This window comes from Peromyscus californicus, unplaced genomic scaffold (assembly GCF_007827085.1).
Source record: "Peromyscus californicus insignis strain IS unplaced genomic scaffold, ASM782708v3 Scaffold_11__1_contigs__length_118956290, whole genome shotgun sequence".
Classification (NCBI taxonomy): domain Eukaryota; kingdom Metazoa; phylum Chordata; class Mammalia; order Rodentia; family Cricetidae; genus Peromyscus; species Peromyscus californicus.
Window position 1 is genome coordinate 31,705,335 of NW_026294402.1, and position 19,226 is coordinate 31,724,560.

At 48.9% G+C, this 19,226-nt stretch overlaps 1 protein-coding gene across 8 annotated transcripts in view; it reads right to left on the reverse strand.

Moving 5' to 3' along the window:
• Positions 1–19,226, reverse strand: part of Pknox2 (PBX/knotted 1 homeobox 2) — a 273,676-nt gene that overhangs the window by 48,993 nt on the left and 205,457 nt on the right. The gene's annotated exons all lie outside the window — the stretch shown is intronic.

Below are 19,226 nucleotides of genomic sequence, written 5' to 3' on the forward strand. Positions count from 1 at the left end.
CTGGTGATTGAATCAACGAATAAGTTGTGCATGTGTGTTTCTAAGATATGTCTATATGAGCATACATGTTTAATTAAATGGGTCTGTGGGTCTTAATGTAGAGATCACCACCTCCTAGAAGCTTCCCTGACTGCCCACTGTCTCCATATCTCTCTCCTAAATCTCCGAGTTTTTGTTTCATTATCTGCCTATTTACCTAGACTGTAATCAGGGATCAAACCTATCCATTCACTCCTGAATATCCAGAGTGTGCCAGAGGCATGTGAATCCTCACAAACATTTGTTGAACACAGATGTTGCATGTTTGCATGCTTATTTGCATATATAACCACACACCACACTTATTTCTGCAGCATATATTCCTGTGTGTGCCTAGGTTGTTGACTCTGGAATGGAGGGAGCTCCAATCCCTTCCTCTGTTCTTCCAAGAAAGCATCTGCAAATCCTGGACTGTCTCCTCAAGCTCCTGAGACCATGGCATCTGCTTCTTTATTTTCTATGCAGCACTGTTTCATGGGAGAAGAAGAGGAAGAACACATGCCAGACCTGGCTGCTGGTCCTCTGCCACAGGGATGGCCTGGCTAGCACTCTCCAATAGAAGGTTCTGCAGGGATGCAAATGTTCTTCAGTTTGCACCATCTAACACAGGAACCACTAGCCACTCGAGGCCAATGAACACTTGAAATATGGCCAGTGCAACTAAGATGTTGAATCTTTAATTTTATTGAGTTTTAATTAATTCAAATTTAAATAGTCACAAGTGGCTAATGACCACCATATTGGAGAACATAGTAAGTCCTGAGAAGGAAATAGACACTGCTCTTTCCCCAAGTGGATGCATTCAGAGCAGAACCAAGCATCTAGCCAGCACAGGATGTTCAGTATCATTGAGTTGGCTGGGGGAAGCCCTGATGTCTGTCCCACCCCAGAATCCCAGACGGGGTTGCTTAGCCTCATGAAATCACACTCACTCAGCCTAGGTCTTTCCACTTAAGTGTAGGAGTGGTGGGAGGATAAAGGGAGATATATTCCCACTTCAGATGACCAGCTGATCCTTGTTTAGAGAGCTCATGCATAAACTCCTGGGCCCCCCGGAGTTAGAGTATGCAAGAAAGAGGGCCAATATTTAAGGTTTGCTCTTGTGCATCCCAGAATTGCCGGAAGCTCTGTTGTACCCAGTCAGGAGCTGACAGGGAAAAACACTGGGTGAATTTAGCTACCCAGCTGAAGACAAAGAGAACATCGGGTGAAGGGGTTAAACTCCAGTATAAGTCTTCATTTGCAGCCTCCAATACTGCAGCATATTATAGTCTAATCTAACCTGATCCCAGTTTAATGCAAGATTCTCCTGGCCCTGAGTGGAATACCAAAGAAAGCCTCAGTGGCTGTAATTTAAGCAGAGCCCTGCAGTGGTTTAGCTGAGGGCCATGAAAGGCAAATTCCAGACGGTGTTATGAATTATTGCGCCTTATGAACCTTCCTACTCTCAACAGATGCCTGCTGCCATTTAAACAGCCACTAGATCAATTAGGAATGAAAGGCACAAATCGACTCTGTACAAGGGCACTAAATTACCAGGAACTAATAATCCGAAGCATCGTGCCAGGTGGTGGGGGTGCAGCCCATGCCCCAACCCACGGCAGCCACGCGGTCACTGAGCATTCCTTCCTCACTGGCTGGAGGGAGGGTGGGCAGCTGCCAAATAGAGGGGTGTGTGTGTGTGTGTGTGTGTGTGTGTGTGTGTGTGTGTGTATGTGTCTATGCACATGTGTGGACTGGAGTTGAGAGCAGGTTTTCCATGGAGTCAGTGTTTGTCCTATGCCAGCATGTATGTTTCACTGTGTATGCATGTGATTTTTTGTTCATGCAGTCGATATGCACATAGGGCTGTGTACATGCAAGTGGGGGCCTGACTTTGTATGCCATGAGTGTAGTGTATGCCTTCCCTGTGTGTAAGGCATGTGCAGAGTTGTGTTTCCGGTGTACACAGCATGAGTGACATGCGGGGTGGGTGGGTGGGTGGGGCCTGCCAGGATTCAGCACTCCAGCTACAAGCACAGAGGTTTCCTCTGCTCTTACTCTTGCCTCTGCAGGGAGGAGCAGGCAGCTTCCCTCAGAATGGTCAGGGAGGGCCTCTCTGAGGAAGTGACATTTGAGTTAAGCCCAGAATGATGAGGGGGCAACCATGCAAAGAGCTGAGGGAGAGGTGTTTCCAGCAGGGAGAAGGGAAGCAGGGTTCCCTGAGGTGGGTGATGCAGCCAAGTGTGATCGTGTGATGGGGGCAGAGAGGAGAGGAAACAACGTGGCTAACAGGGCAGCAGGAGCCGGGTTAGGAGGCACTTAGTAGGCCCAAGACAGAGCCACAGAGCCAGGCTTGCAGGGGCAGGGCCGAGGCAGACGGCGTCGGTGACTAGCGTAATGAGGAGCTGCATGCCCCTTGTTTACAAAGCCACTGTACAGATCTGGACCACAAACCTTCCCCTTGCAGGGGTCAGGTTTCCCTAGAACGGATGTGGGAGGCAGATCTGGGGTTCTTTTGTTTCATTTGAGAGTATTTTCTTTCCTTCTTTCATCACATTTATTTTCATTCATTCATTCATTTTATTAGGGGTGGGCACGTGCCACACTGCACGTATATGGAGGGCAGAGGACAACTTGCAGGAGCTGACTCTCTCCATCTACTTTGTGGAACCCTGGAGAATGAACTCAGTTTGCCAGGCTTGGCAGTAAATGCCTTAACTCATTGAGCCATCTTGCTGGGCCACATTTTGGGGGTATTTTCTATGCTGTTTATGATGGCTAAGGTCCTTGTTTATGTTGTCCTGGCCCCTGCTCCCCCCCTGAGCTGAGCATTGGGCAGGGGAGTAGCACTGTCAGCACCCCAAACCTCCCTTCTCTTAGCCCACCAGGCTCCTGCGACTGCTTCATCCCACTGACACAGGAGCCCATCCTTAGGAATCAGGCCAGGCCAACAGGGCTACCCGTGGATCCCATGTGCTCTCCTTCTAAGACAACATTACCTCCAAGACAGATCCAGGCAACCAGTGACCTGATGGGTTCTAAGGCTGCAGCCATGGCTTTGGGCTTCCCTAAGGCTGTCCCCAGGGCAGTTACAGACGAGCCACCTGTCCCTTCTGCGTTTGTCCATCATGTGCCTGCCTAAGTTTTGGCCTGTGTTTTCTCTTCTACTCTTCCTGATCCTTGCATACGTGGAGAAGAAGCCACAGCCCTCATTCGGCCCCGCTAAGGAGTCCTCTCCAGCAGCTTCTGCTTCAGGCTTGGGGGACAGCTTAAATATGGAAGGGTCTATGGGAGCTGACATTTAAGCATCTAATTTCCTAATATATGGGACAAGTTCCATATATACATATATACACACACACACACACACACACACACACACACACACACACACACACACGCACACACGATCTGGGTTTCTAGCATGTCAGTTTGTCCAGCTAGAATATTTGCTCTTTAGTGCTGGTGATCAAACTTAGGGTCTCATGCATAGCAGACAAGTGCTCTCTCTACCAATGAGCTATACACCCAGCTCAAAAACACAGGTTTGAAGGAACCCTTCTTCCTGCTGTCCAGGTCTGTCTGCCTGTGGACCAGCACTCTTCAGAAGCTTGAAGCAGGGGTGTGGGAACTTAGTCCCCAGGGCCCGGAAGATGAACAAACTATGAGAGATGGTCATCAGACTTTATTCCGAAGAGCAGAGGACATTTGACCTCCACAGGAGCTCACCTTCTCCCTCCCCATCCCTCCCCAACTCTGCTCCCCACAGACCACCTCCCTCCTGACCGCCCCCTCCACCCCAATCTCTCTTAAGCCGTTCAAAATTTGGAGGAAATAAATCTCACTGCACTAATTCAGTGAGAGTTTGAGCCTCGTCAGTGCAGAACAAATAAAAGGAGTGAACTGGCATGACATTTTACTGCAGAAGAGAGGTCGTTTCCAGCCACTAATAAAAAGGATTTGACACAGACTAATAAAGAGAAATGAATTTCTCTAATGGCCTAATTTAGCACATTCAGCACTGCGCCTCCGCCCGGGTGCTGGGAGCACGGACAGAGGCAGGAGGGTGGGAGAGGCAAGGCTGGTCTCGGGGAGAGGGGGAGAAGGGATGAGCTCAAGGAACATTTTACTCTTTCTTTTCTCTGTTCCGAGCCCCCGGCCCCACCCCCACCCCCACCATCACCTCTCCCCAGGAGCATCCGAACTAAAATCAAGCCCAAGGTATGCAGTTCCTGTTAACGATCCAAAGAAATAAAGAAGCCCTCTCCATAGAATTACAGCCCTGCGCTGGCTTAAGGAGGTGATTAAACCGGATGTGTTGATTTCTACAGGGGTTTAAGTCATCGTTTGGTTTAATTACTTCTGACACGTCTGCCTTCGTGTTTTCTGCATCACCCAAATATGCTGGTCAAGAGCGCCCAGTGTGGAGGCAGGTGGGTGGGACTGCTCTCCCCAGGGAAAGCAGACAGATCAGATGTGGACAGCGCTGGCTGCAGCCCTTTGCTGAAGTTCCCCCCACTCCCCTCGGCGAAGGCAAGGCTGGGACCCCTGGGATCTGGAGAGTCCCCCTGCCAAGATCAAGAGGTTTTTTCAGGGTCAGAAGTTGCTGACCCCACCTCGCTGAGGCTTCTGAGAGCCGGTGAGAATCTACAAAGCCCTTTTCATGGCCCCCCTCCCCGGTTTAAGACAGGTTCTTAGCAAAGATTGGGGCTGATAAGTTTCCTTAAAGGCCTGGAACCGAGACCACCACTTTCCTGGCAGCCTTTTACACTCGGATCTGACTTGAAGTTCCTCTCTGTGGCTGCAGCACATGTCTCCTTATGAAAAAGACTCAAGAAAAGATAGTCGGGTCCTTTCCCAGTTCCCTTTTTTCCTCCTTAGACAACTTGGCTGTGTTGTTTCTTTTATTTTTAATTTAAGACATTTTTTTCCCTATGTACTGGAAGAATAGAAACAGAGAAACAGAGTGGGAAAGGGTATAAACAGCTTCGGAGAGGCTGGGATAGGGAGGAGCTTAGGGACGGTCCCAGGCCTTCGGAGGGACGGTCCCAGGCCTTGGGACAAAGTCGTTGCTCTTTCTGGGTGATAAATCCTGTGATTTACAGTCAAGCCTCTGTCCCTTCTTGCCACGTGACCTTGGCCAGGCTACCGACCTCAATTATGGGTCCAGCCAAGTACGTGGCCACCTGACTGGGCTGTCCACCTCCTCCTGGCCCCTGTGGCCACCCTCCGAACCTCCAGACTCCCTCACTACCACATGCCAGACTCATTCTGCTGAGCTATGGGCAGAGAGAGCCCAGGTTCAGTGCCCATTTCTCCTAGAGCCCTGGGGTCCTTCCAAAGGGGAGAGTTAGTGAGAGCCCTTCCCAGAGGGGACAGGATGATGACCAGAGGGTGGGCTGAATGATGAGTGATAGAGATTTCTGGGTGGAAATAATCTAGAAGGACTGAAGTCACAGACAGGGTCAGCCTGCTCCAGAAGACACTAATTAATCTGCTGGCCAGAGGACTGGCTGAGGTGGGAAATTAAAGGTGGGGCTGACAAGAGCTACTGCTTACCCTTACTGACATGTATGGCTGCCAGAGGCCTGCCTTCTTGGAAACGCTACCCAGGGGCTGGCATCGCGATGCTTTATTGCTAGTATCCCAGGCCAGAGAATACCTGGGTCACAGAGACAATATCCCAGAAGGCACTGCTCCAGGCTCTGGCTCTGCACTGGGTTCCAGTGACTTGTGCACCAGAGTTTCCCGCCTCTGCATTCCTCTGTGCCCTTCAAATGACTGGCAGAACTCAACTTCACACACCATCTCTTCGGTGCAGATAGTCGATGGGTCTCTCTGACAACTGGGCTGTCTAGTCCTTTCGAAGTCATCACAGGACACGTTTGGGTTTCTCTCATGACTCCACTCACATTTCAGAGTGGGAAGCAGGGGCATTTGCAGCAAACACAGACTTTGGAGACAGACAGTGGCATGATTGTTAATATTCTGATCCACCCCTTGAAGTCCTACCCCTTGGTGTCGCCCTGAATCCTGACGTAAAAGCCTCATTCTAAGGAAAAACTCCTCCCCTTCCTCTCTCTCTTTTTTATGCTTTTCCTCCCACGAAGTGCACACCTTTGACCTCTCTCTCTCTCTTCTTCTCCTTCTTCTCTCGCTTTCTCTCTGTCTCTCTTTCCCATCTTTCTCTTCATCTCTCTGTTATAATAAACTCTCCACGTGGATGCAGCGTCTGGGTTGTGAATTACTGGCCGCTGCTGCTGTTGCCGCCATGCCCACGTGGCATGCATCTGTCCAGCCCACATCACGTGCATCTGCCCAGCATGTTTCCTTGCACACACGGGATACCCTCGGGATTCCCCCCCCCTCCCAAAAGTAATTCATAACATTGGCGCCCAATGTTGCCAGGCAATCTCCCTGCTTTCTCCTGCCCACTGGCAGTCTGAAGCACCCTAGGATCCTGTACCAACCGCCATTTTTCAGGCTGGAGCACCACCGGGGAATCTTCACCCTACTGGATCAGTAAGATTCCCCTCTTCCCCTCTGGCCATTTTCCCACAAGTGAGGATTCGTCTCATTTTGCTCCCTGGTACCATGTGTCTTTCAGGCTCTAAGCCCCTCAGCCCCCATCCCTATGCAATGGCATATGGAGGCTGCCTGTGCCCTCTCAGTTCCACAGCCCATCGCCTTGGTGACGATGGTCCATTGGCTGTCTTGCACAGTTATCATTGGTCTTCGCTGACCCTCTGTGATGCTGGAGGTCAGTCCGCTGAGCCTTATACCTACTTCCTTTTCTGTCTTTCTTTCACAAAGTCTATTTCCTATGTGTGAATGGAAATGTATGATTGATCTGGCCGTCTATATTTCTTTCTGACTGACTTTGTTTTTTCTTTTTTGACTTTTTGAGACAGGGTTTCTCTGTGTAACAGTCCTAGCTGTCCTAGGACTCTCTTTGTAGCCCAGGCTGGCCTTGAACTCACAGAGATCTGCCTGCCTCTGCCTCCCAAGTGCTGGGATTAAAGGCGTGCACCACCACTGCCTGGCATGACTGACTTTTAAATGCTTTAATTTATCTCTTCCTTATCTGCTCAGTTTACTTTCCAAAAAAAAAAAAAAAAAAAAAAACAAACCCCGCATGAACATGTGGTCAGGCGCCATATTTGATAGGGGTGAGCACATAATTAGGCAGTGCCATCTTTTTTTTTTTTTTGTTTTTTTTGTTTTTGTTTTTGTTTTTGTTTTTTTTGAGACAGGGTTTCTCTGTGTAGCTTTGCGCCTTTCCTGGAACTCACTTGGTAGTCCAGGCTGGCCTCGAACTCACAGAGATCCGCCTGGCTCTGCCTCCCGAGTGCTGGGATTAAAGGCGTGAGCCACCACCACCCGGCTAGGCAGTGCCATCTTAAATAAGGGCAACCACATGGTCCAGCCGTCAGTATGGAGGGAGGTTAGTGAATCGCCTCCCACCATGCATTGTTTCACCACTGTTTTATGGGCTGAAGAAAAGTCCTCCGGCCTTGGTCTGGTGTTCCCCGGCTGCCTCTCTCAGACTCCAGCTGTCTGGGTGGGGTAGAAGTTCAATCGATGCCTGCTGTTCCTCCACAGCCGGAGATGTATGCACTCCCCTCCAGGGCATTAGCAGAACTACATACAGGTGATACCATTATATTAAGATTTTAAATTTCAGATTTTAACATCAATACAATTCTGATACACTTTGGGTCACAAGCTCAGGATTTTAAATTTTCCTTGGTACTCATTACCTTTCCACAATTTGGATTCCAGTACTGATTGGTAATACTAATTTATCTAAAACTTTTATTTTTCCTCACTTGTCTATTCCTAAGGATGGTATTTTTTCTCTCTCCTGGTCTTGGGACCCCTGCTCTTCCCAATTATTAAGACCATGGGCCAAAAGGCACCAAATAAATTCATACATTTTAACTCCCGTCTCTAGTCTATATCTCAGCAGGGTAGCAGAAACATCGAAGCAGCAGTTGTGGACCACAACCTGCAGCACTTTCCCTGCTACGGACGTCAGCAGAGATTCTTGTGGACCAGTCCAACCAATCGCAATTGTTCCCTGCCTCTACAGCCAGGTCGATGACCACATGCCTGCGTTCCCTCCTTATCTTTAACTAGCCAGAGACCTCCTGACCACCTATGCCCTGTTTCAGCTTGAAGCAGCTGAGGAGAATACGTCGTCCTGTGCTCCCTGTTCCCAGGACAGGCTAGAGGGCTATGTTAGGGATGGAAACCCTGGCATAGAGTCCACCAAGAGGGCCCTTTTCCTCTTCTCGGAAGCTCCTTTTCTCAGAGGGTCCTTTTCTCAGAGTTGGGCCATGCCCTGACTAACAAGCCCCTTTTCTCCTGTTCTCATCTGGCCTTGGGATCTTTCCCCTGTCACTCTTCTTTGCCTTCTCAGGAGACAGATTAAGAAATAATTATTTCTATATAAATCATTCAGGATTATAATCTGGCTGTACTCAAAGATCAGAACTACAGCTACAGGACCTTAAAAATGGTAAGATATTCAGATATCAGATATCACTGCCAACATCTTAAAGAATGTCTCTCCTTACTCAGGGTCAGACAGGTATACCTATTACAGACAGGTGTGCCTCATTCACAGACTTCATGGTACAGCATAGACCAGTTTCAGGTATAACTCCAGAGGTTCAAAGTTTTAATACTGATAAGTGCAGCTTTGATAAATTGATAGAATTTTGACTACAAATAGTTTTTAAGAGTCCTTAAATGGATTTTTAACCCTTTTGCCATTTTGTAAATTCATTCCAGCTGTCTTACAGATACCTACAGGCTCCTGGGAAAAGTTTTGCTACTGCATCAAGAAATCTGGTCTGATGAAAACTAACAATCTCCAGAGCCCATTTCTGACCCCACCTATTTTTCCAGCATATTTTGCAGATTCATTGTTCCCGCCTGACTTCCAGAGAAATAGCAGACACCATGGCTCCTGTACTCCTGATTTGGCATGCCATTTCCCCCCAAGCTCCCGGAACACGACTGCTGCAACCTGCCTCCTCAGCTCCCTCAGGGAACTTTCCTGAGATTGTCTGCCATGCGTGACTCCCGGTTCCCCCCTCCCCACTTTGTCCCTTGCCAGCTTGAAGTAGCCTCGAGAACTTAGCACCCTTGTACCCCAACTTGCTCCCACAACTCACCTCTTTTTATAATAATCAAAATGGAGGAATGTTAATATTCTGATCCGCCCCTTGAAATCCCACCCCTTGGTGACACCCTACGTCCTGACTTAAAAGCCTCATTCTAAGGAAAAACTCCTTCCCTTCCTCTCTCTCCTTTCCGCTTCTCCCACAAGGTGCACACCCTCGACCTTTCTCTCTCTCTCTTCTTCTCTCTCTTTCTGTCTCTCTCTTTGCTAACTTTCTCTTCATCTCTCTATTATAATAAACTCTCCATGTGGATGCAGCGTCTGGGTTGTGAATTACTGGCCACAGCCACCTCCGCCATGCCTGCATGGAGTGCGTCTGGCCAGCTTGCATCTGCCCAGCATGTTTCCCTGCACTCACAGGATACCCTTGGGGGTCCCCCCTGCACAATAATTCACAGCAATGATGTTTGGGCACATTATAGAATGTCTCTGAGCCTCAGTTTCCACTTTCATATAACAGGGATAAATCCCTCCCATGCATAATTAAATGAAGAAACACAGATAGTCTTCGGCGCTGAGTAAGCTATCAATTAATACTCATTTTATCCCCTCCGGAGGTGTGTGGACTCCTTTATGCAAAGCAACAATGATATCATCCACTTCAATACATTTATTTTTCCCTTGTCTGCTGGTTCACTTGCCTGGAAAATGAGCCCATGTGCTAATTTCAACAGAGGCTCGGGAAGAGAAGAGAAAGAGATGGTGTGCCATTTTCAGAATGCAAGACCAACTTTCCTCCTTGTTTTCTTCCTTCCTCCCTCCCTCCCTTTGTTTCTTCCTTCCTCTTTGAAGGCACACGTGGAGGACAGAAGTCACCTTCTTCTTGATCTTCACTTTGGTCTTTGAGACACAATCTTTTGCTGAGCCTCACACTCCTTGTTTCAGCTAGGCTGGCTGGCCAGCAGGCCCCGGAGACCTGCCTGTCACTCCATCCCAGCCCAGGGCTGGTGTTACAGCCATGCACTGCTACACCGACTTTCACATGGCAAGTCAAATAGCTGAATTCGGGTTCTCATGCTTCAGCATCAAGCACTTTACCCCACTGAGCCATCTCACCAGCCCAACATCATGCTTTTAACGTCCAGGAGCTCATTCTAGTTTTCTGATGTATTCTTACAAGCAGGTTATGTGTCAGGGACACTGTTTTCTGCTGTCCCTCTGATGGCAGTCACAATAGCTTCTTGGCAGTGGTGACTTCTGCTCTCTATGTTGCTTTTGAGTTACTGGGACAGGGTTTTGCTATGAACCCCAGGCTGATTTTGAATTTATGATGGAGCTCAGGCTGGCCTCAAACTCCAGCAATCTTCCCGTCTTAGTTTCCCAAGTGCTGGGCTTAAAGTCATGAGCCACCAGGCCCAGCCAAAATTTCATTTCTTTAAAACAAAGAAGTACCACCAGTAAGAATTCCTTATTTCTCTATGACATTGATTTCATTCTGCTAACCACAGCTGCTGCACATGGAACCATCTTCCTTACTATGAGGTGAACGACTTCTGTCTGTGACCTGATAACTTCCTAAATTCCCAATGAATGTGGAAACTGAGCGTGGTACTGGCAGGGATCAATACAGCTCTGACCACTGATGAATGGGAAGACTCAAATGAGGCAAGCAGTAACTACAGAGATGAGGCTTCTGAGACATGAGCCTGAAGTTCTTTCTGGCTTAGAATCTGCTGTCACTGGGCAAGCTTGAGTCACATTTAGCCATCTGACAGCTTGTGGACATGGTTGCTGCAAGAGGACCTGCTTCTGCTGGGGTATGTGGGTGGGGAGGGGTGGAAGGTCTTCGAGTGGGGTGTGAAAAAAGGTGCATGTTCAGCCTCTACTTCTCCCTCACTTCAAAAGCACCAGATGGAGAGAACAGAGCAGGGTGGGGAGAACAAGCCAGAAGCCCCTGGTTGGATGTATTTTTTACTTCAGGTGTGACGTTGAAAGCATGCAGGATTATTTTTTAGTCCTGCCCAGTGGGCGGTATGTTCGCCTGGGTTGCCTTGGAGAGGACTTCTTCTTGTTACTAAATTGGAGCTGCATCTGTTAGGGTTCCTGGGCTGCAACCCAGCTCTCTTCCCTCAGGTGGGTGGACGATGAGTGAGGGACCCAGGCAGGCCATATCCTTTTATCTATGTGCACATTTGTGTACATGCACACACACACACACACACACACACACACACACACACACACACACACACACACACACACAGAGAGACAGAGAGAGACAGAGAGACAGAGAGACAGAGAGCCTGGCACATAAAAAAATCAATATGAAATCTCAACAATGTAGATGTTAAATCTAGTCTACAAGAGCAAAAGATCTAAAAAAAAAAAGAAGAAGAAAGAAAGAAAAAGAAAAAGAAAGAAAGAAATCTAACATAGGACTTCTGCCCAGCCCCTTCGTGAAAAGCAGAGGTAACAGGCAAAACTGAAAAGAATCGGCTTCTCCTGAAATTAGGCAGGTAATGAGAGGCAGTCAGAGCTTCTATCCCGGTCACCAGAAATCCAGCCAGTTCACAAAGAGGTCATATTGCAGGAGAGGACCGGGTTGGAGAAGGTAAGGGAGCTCCATCCACTTTACCTTGGTCACTGGCAGGGACTGGACACATATCCGCACATATTTGGTGGCACTTGTTGAATTATAAAGAGCTCTTATAATACACTTAACTGCAATCCACCCCTGCGCCCTTTACACACCCATTCTACGGATTAGCAAACTGACACACTGTGTGGTTGGATGATTTTATCAAGCTAATATGTGATTTGAAACTTATACCTGGATATTCAAACCCCAAATGCTGAACTCTTCTCTTTCTCCCATGTGGTAGTTTTGATTTTTTTTACATTTATTTATTAGTTTATATGTGCCTGGGTGGGTATACATGGAAAGCCACAGAGAACAGCTTGCAGGGGTTGGTTCTCTCCTTCCACCATGTGGGATCTGAGGATTGAACTCAGGTCTTCAGGCTTGGCAGCAAGCACCTTTACCCACTGAGCTCTCTCACTGGTCCCCATGTGCTAATTTTGAATCTCTTCATCCCTTTCTTTATTCCACTGTCCTTGAATGTTATGTATCTTGGATTCAGAAACCACGCTGTCCTGTGTACCCTTAAGCATCGAGACTTCTGCCGAGACAAAACATCTCTGCTTTATCAGCTAGGTTTCCAGAAGTTCACCCTCTGCTAACAACATTTCTCTGTGTGGGGATAAGGCTTCAGCATTTACAGAGCCCAGTTTTTCCTCATTGGATGTCTCCTCTATGGAGTGGAATGGCCTTTCAGAAGATTTTGTCCAATGACAGAGTCAGAAGACCAAAGCCTTGCTCTATGTTCTTTTCACATTACCATGAAATGAATCAGTGTCTAACAAATGCAGAATGCCACCGGTTAAAGGAGGAGTGGGTTGGGTTAGCTCAACCCTGGTAAGAAGCCATTGGAGGTAGAAGCCCTTAAAGCCCCAGCACGCTCTTCTCTTACTCTACCCCACCCCATTGGCCCTATCAGGGAGACCCAGTACTGGCTACTTCCCCTTTTGTGAAGAGGGACAGTGGAGTATGCTTCCTAGATGTAGCAACTGGTCACTGAGATCTCTGTGTACTGAACAGTGCATGACCTTGTGAGGATAAGTCTTTGGGCTTCTGGATTCCTGGGTCTCTTATCAGTTAGTTACATCTTAATGGAGGTGTGGGCACAGTCTGTGGACAACTCAGCTCTATCTAGATGAAAACTATGAGTGGTGAAGTATGGTGATATTTTATTTTGTATTAAAATGTTATTTGTATGTTAATAAATAAAGTTGCCCCGGGGGTCAGAGCTATTAGCAAGCCATAGGAAAGCCGGGCGGTGGTGGTGCACACCTTTAATCCCAGCACTTGGTAGGCAGAGCTAGGTAGATCTCTGTGTGTTCAGGGATACAGCCAGCATTGGAGACACACGCCTTTAATCTCAATACCAACCATAGAAGACCTGGAGGTCTGTACAGACAGGCAGTGACGAGGCGGTCATGTGGTTGGGTTTACAACCAATGAGAAGGCAGAACCGAAAGTCTTTATAAAGACTTTAACACAGGAAGTAGCTCTCTTTTGGAGAGGTAGGACCACTGCAGGAGGAAGGGTAAGGTTTTAGCTCTTAGCTCTGACCTCTTGGCTTTCTTCTTTGCATTGGTCTGTGTTTCTTATTTAATAAGACGGTTGGTTACATCTACAGTGAAGGCTAACAGAACTAACCATCTCTGGGCATACTGTGAACACCACAGCTGCAGCCCGCTGGCCTACTAGTAACCTGTGCAGAAGCTGAGCTTGGACAGAGTGTCTTCAAAAGCCAGTGGGGAGGGGATAGAATAGGCTTTGTTGGAACCAGAGAAACTAGAGCATAGTGTCACTTCCCAGAAAATGGCTCCAGAAGACTGGAACCCCTGATGACAGCCAATAGCTGAGATTTTCCTTTCCCTGCCAGCAAATCCAGCTACTTCAGAGAGCAGGGAATGGTCACAAGAGCTTCCAGCCCACAAAGCCCAGCCGAGGACACAGCCTGGAACATCTGTCCCTTGTACCTAGTACTTCAGAGGCCTTGGCCTAGAGCTCTGGTCCCGACTGCTTCTTTGGAATGGCTCCATTTCTCTCATGCCATTCTCTGTGTTCTTATCCAACACATTCCATACATGACCAAGCATAGTGCCAGGGAAGACAGACAGTTAACCCCTGGGGTCACTTAGTAGTAGCCAGAACACTCTTTGGTCACAGGGTGGACAAACTCCCTCAGCGACGCATCGTTAGGAAGTGGCGGTTCCCAGGGCACTGGCCAGGAAGCTGCCGAAGAGGACAGTCACAGCAGGATCCCTGCCCCCTTGTCTAGCCCGTTCACAGGGACACTGACTTCCTAGCATCTCCCAGCCCAGCCCCTGGAAGGGCAGCTTTGTGGATGCTGTTCTCTGGGGATTTGCCTCCCTTGGGAAAAGCAGCATGACTCTCCCACACAGAGCAGATACTGGGTACATTTTGGAGCCCTAACTATGGCTGAGTTTATATTTCAGCTCCTTTCTATGTCCATTCTCCTCCATCTCTGCACATTCCTTCTTTGTAATGCCTCTGGGACTCACTACGATGCTTTACATCACACAGCACACTAAATAAATGCTTAACTGAATAATAGCATTGTGAGAATCACTTGATTAGGAACCCCCTTCTTATCATCATAGCTCCTGCCCTTTACTTCCTAGCCCTGCTGACCCTGCTTGCTTCAATTTCCCAAAATGTCCCACAGAGCTGGCACCTACAGAGAGCACTTACCAGCTGCCAGATGTGCATATGTGTGTGTGTGTGTGTGTGTGTGTGTGTGTGTGTGTGTGTGTGAGCAGATTTTTCCCATGTGTAAGGCAGCCAGAGGGAGATGTCAGATGTCTCTGCTTTCACTTCTCACCATTTTTTTTTTTTTTTTGAGATGGAGTCTCTCACTGACCCTGGAGCCTAAACTGGCTGCCCAGTGAGTGCCCAGGATCCACCTGCCCAAACACCCCCATCACTATGGTTACAAATGAGCACCACCTCTCTCTCTCTCTCTCTCTCTCTCTCTCTCTCTCTCTCTCTCTCTCTTTCTTTCTTTTTGATCCAAACTCAGGTCTCCACGTTTGAGCAGCAAGCAACTTGTTCTTGAGCCTCTCTCCAGCACCTGCCCCCACTCAGGTTCTTTACTAAGCCTTTGCCTGTGCAAATCTAATCCTCAGGGCAGCCCTGATGAAAAGATAGTATTACGTTCACTCCCATTTACAGATGAGGAAGCTGGGACACGGAAAGACTTGGGGCCCAGTTGTGGAGCCAGAGTGTGAAGCAGCCAACTGCCAAGGCTGTGCTCCTAACCCTGAGGCCTACATCACCGCAGGCTTCAGACTGAGCAGGCCGAAGCCACAGAGCTGGGCCAGGGCTTACGACCCTTCAGTCCCCTGAACACACGCTGCTCTCTGCACTGGGCATTGCCTAATGTAATGTAACTTTACCCTGGCTATTAGTGTTTTCTTTTCTCCAGTCGAGAAAATGGAGGCTCTGAGAGATTAACTCACCCAAGGTGACAAAGTTAGTTATCGCCACATCTATTTCTAGAACATTATTCTATTTCCCCTGCCTAGCACGGGTTGCTAGGCTGAATTTGCACCTCCAGCTAAAGGGACTGTCAGGATCAAGGCTTGGGATTCGGTGACCTTTAGGATGGTCTCATGGGAGTGATCGGAATGCTGCTCACTGTCCTGTTTCCTCCCTTCCCAGACAGGTGTGGATTTGAGAGGAACCCAGTCTGGATGCGACAGGAATGAGCATAATATACATAGCGCTTTAGGAATGCACCTTGCTTTATTGAGTGACAGCTGGACTGGGCACGGGATCTCAGGGGGTAGGGCGCACCTGGGTGGAAGCTCCCAGATAATTGGCTCATGGGATCTGGGGCTGATTTGAAGATAGATTCACATATACAGTATGCAAAAGCCAAGATTCTAAGACAGGAGAAGAGAAAGAGGAGGTGACAAGAAGGGTTTAAAGCAGGACTTCTGGAGCGGCCATGAAGGAGCTCGCTCACTGGTAAGCCAGCAAAGGCTCTCGGACAAGGGTGGATGCTGAGAGCGGGCTTGTACAAGCAGACAGAAAAGCACTGTATAGAATCCCCAAAGGAGAAAACTCTCTGCCTTGGGGTTCAGTTGGAGCGCCATGGTGCTTACACACTTACACAGTTACACACTTACACAGTTACACACTTACACAGCGTGCACTCCACCCTCGCACTTTCTGCAGCATTAAGTCATTAAAGACAGAACATTGAAAATCAAGATTCCAGTGTTAGACCCCAGAGGACAGAGCCAAGATAGGGTCAAGGCCACTGAGGCTACTCCACAGAGTCTGCAGACGTAGGATTATCTCCCTGTCCCCATTTGTGAATGGGGACTGTGCATCTGTGACCTGGCTCCTTGTATGGGGATTGTACTTTGTGCTGGCAAGACTGAGTCCCTGTGCATCTTTCCAACTCTGCCGTAGCTGTTTTGAGTGGGTCATGGAAGGAACATTTACATCACAGAAATTGGCAATGCTACAAATCATGCTCCTCGATTCTCCCCCAAGCCAATTGCCAGCACATCAACCTAGGGCCATGGTGTGTTTATGGGGGTACTGTCTAGCCTATTTAATTAGTCCCCTCCATGAGTATTTTAGCACCCTCATCGCCTCAACAACTAAGGCTGGTTTGTGTACGGTGCTGGGGACAGAGCAATGATTAAGACAGACGGGGACCCAGCCCTGTCCTCGCGGAGTTAACAGTCTAGCAAGTGGAGGGCACAGAGAAGTTAATCTAGATATTAATCCAACTAATTTAATTGTAACGACACAAAGGGATGCGGGGCAGAGAAGAGAAGCCACCCTCTCTGCCCGACCCTGCAGCTGCCCCTCTAGTGCCTTTCCATGGGGAAGCAAAGCACAGCCGCTTGACTATTTTCTTGCCACTCGGGCCTCCAGCCCACATTTCTTTATCCCAGGTAACTTCGGTGCTGCCAGTGGGCACTGCTGTCAGGGGGCTTCTTCCGGCCATAGAGACAGCCAATACCTTAGCTGAGCATGCTCACAAAGTCGCCCTCCTCCCCCACTCGCACCTGGCCAGCCTAGCTCCCTGCCACTCTTCTGCTCCCCAGGACATCACGGTTTCCATGGGAACCCACACACTTCAAAGGGGAACGAAGGAGACTGGAGGGGAGGAGGGGGAGTGAAAGCTGGATTAACCTCACCCTCTTGGCCCCATCTCTGCTCTGCCTCCTAATCCCTTGGTCTCAAGCTGCACCTGACACCTGACCGCCGTTCAGCAGCGTGGCAGGTGGGGTGCTACAGTCCAAGTTACATTTGAACTTCCCCGGAAGGAGACATCGGAGTTGAGATGGGGGCTGAAGAAACTGAGGACCATCCAAACCTAAAGCCTCCGACTCCACAGGCCTCCCCTCTTCCGATTCCCTCTCATCATTCATTGCTCCCGGGCCACAGACACAATTACCCGGGATGTGCATCCAATCATGGGATCTGCTTGGATTAGGCTGAAATCATTAATCTGAGCCGGAGCTCCTGGTTGCCTTGCTGATTAGCCCAGATGATGCTCTGGTATGATCCAATTAAAGACAAGTTCTGCTCGCCCCCTCCCCCAGCTTCCAGATCAGAAGGGAACCAATACATTTCATTAACACATCCTTATACACAAATAAAACCTTGGGGGCACTGGCAGGCTTCCTCCCCTTTGTCACACTGCCCCTCTGCCTGTCAGCAGGGGCTGTAGCAGGGAGCTTCCCCCATCTTCCTCCATCTATAATCCTGGAAGGGGCCACAGGAAGACTTCCAAAAAAGTAGTGCTGGGCACTAATCTGGGTGGAAAGGGCCTTGTTGTATTTATTGACATAAAATGTGGACTCCCTGGTGTGCTTTGGAACAACCACACTGCCCTGGGCAGGCAAATCTCATTAAAATGACCAACCCTACAGGAGGCTGGGCATCCAAGCAATGGCTGCAGAGAGGGCCGCTGGTACTAGTATGAGAGGTGTGAATGTCGGAGACAACTCTGGGGGCTCTGGACCCAGAGGCAATAGGACTGGAGAGCTAGGGAGCTGGGCAGTGGTAAAGGTGTTAGCTCCAACCTATCTGTGAGGAGCCAGTCAGCCATGTTCGCCTAGAAGTGCTTTTACTGGGTCAGATGGCCACAGCCTTCCTTGGACAAAGGCTAAAGGCTCTTGTTGGGTTAGCCACTGAGAAGAAAAAGGGTGAGCAGGAATGAAGTGTTGAGTGAAGGAGGATCTGGTCCGGACTTCAAGTGGCACAGTGGACAGGTCTCAGGAGCAGTGGGGTCACCTCTCCTGCAGCTTGGCTCGGGCGCAGCAGGAGCCTGGAATCTTGAGAGGGACTTGGAGCCCATGGATGGGATGGCCTCGTCAAGAGGAACTCTGCTCTATGCCCGCCGTGGCGCCAGGTGCTCACACGGGCTGCCTCATTAGCTCTTCTTATTAAATATGCTGCTTGAGTCTATCATGAACCTAAAGCTCAGGGAGAGGTAGGAGCAAGCCTGGGTTTCCAGAAACTTCCTATGCCTAGCAGATACCATGATTGGATGCACCATGGTAATTGTGTTTGTGACACTCAGGGAGGCAATAATGAGAATGGAAGGGAGACTGGTGGGGTGGGGGCGGGGGCTCTGTGTTTGAACCGTGCATGGTCTTCTCAGCACACCCACCTTAGCCACCCTGATGGTTTCTCCCAAAGAGCACCTATTTTTTTTTTATTTCAATATTTTATGTGTATTAATGTTTTGCCCACACTTCAAAGCTAGAAGAAGGCATTGGAAACTCTGGACTACAGACTATTGTGAGCTGCCATGTGGGTACTGAGAATCAATCCCAAGTCTTCTGGAAAAGCAGCCGGTGCTTTTAACGCCTGAGCCATCACCTCTCCAGCCCGCAAGGATCCTCTTAATCAGAGGCACTCTCTATGATCCGTGCTTGATATACATCCCCTCCCTATGTTTCTGCAAAGATGCCTAGGATTAGCCTCTAACATGCACAGGAATCACCCAAGACCATGTGAATTTTACGTGTTGAATCCTGAGGTTTGGGTGGGCCCCGGGACACTGACTTTCTAATCAGCTCCCATATAATGTGATGCTGCTGGCCCATCGACCACATTTGGAGTAGCGATCTAAACAGAGCACTGTTAGTGTAAGCCTGAGCCATCAGGTCATTGGGTAGCTTTCAGAGGTCACTTACTTCCTCTTCCTTCTCAAGCTGCTCATGCTAACAAAGGCACACACCTACAAGAGGCACCCAGGCTCACGCACAGGCAGCTGTGAAATCTTTCTTTTCACCCGCGGTTGCTCTGACCATTGGCTAATCCTGACCCTGTAACACAGCAAATTCTGTTTAGCCCGGAAGGGCTAGCCTACACATTTCTCCACCTGGTGGAGCCTCTTGCTCAGCCAATAAGATCAGCCACAAACACTGCCTCCCAAGGGAAATCTGCCCA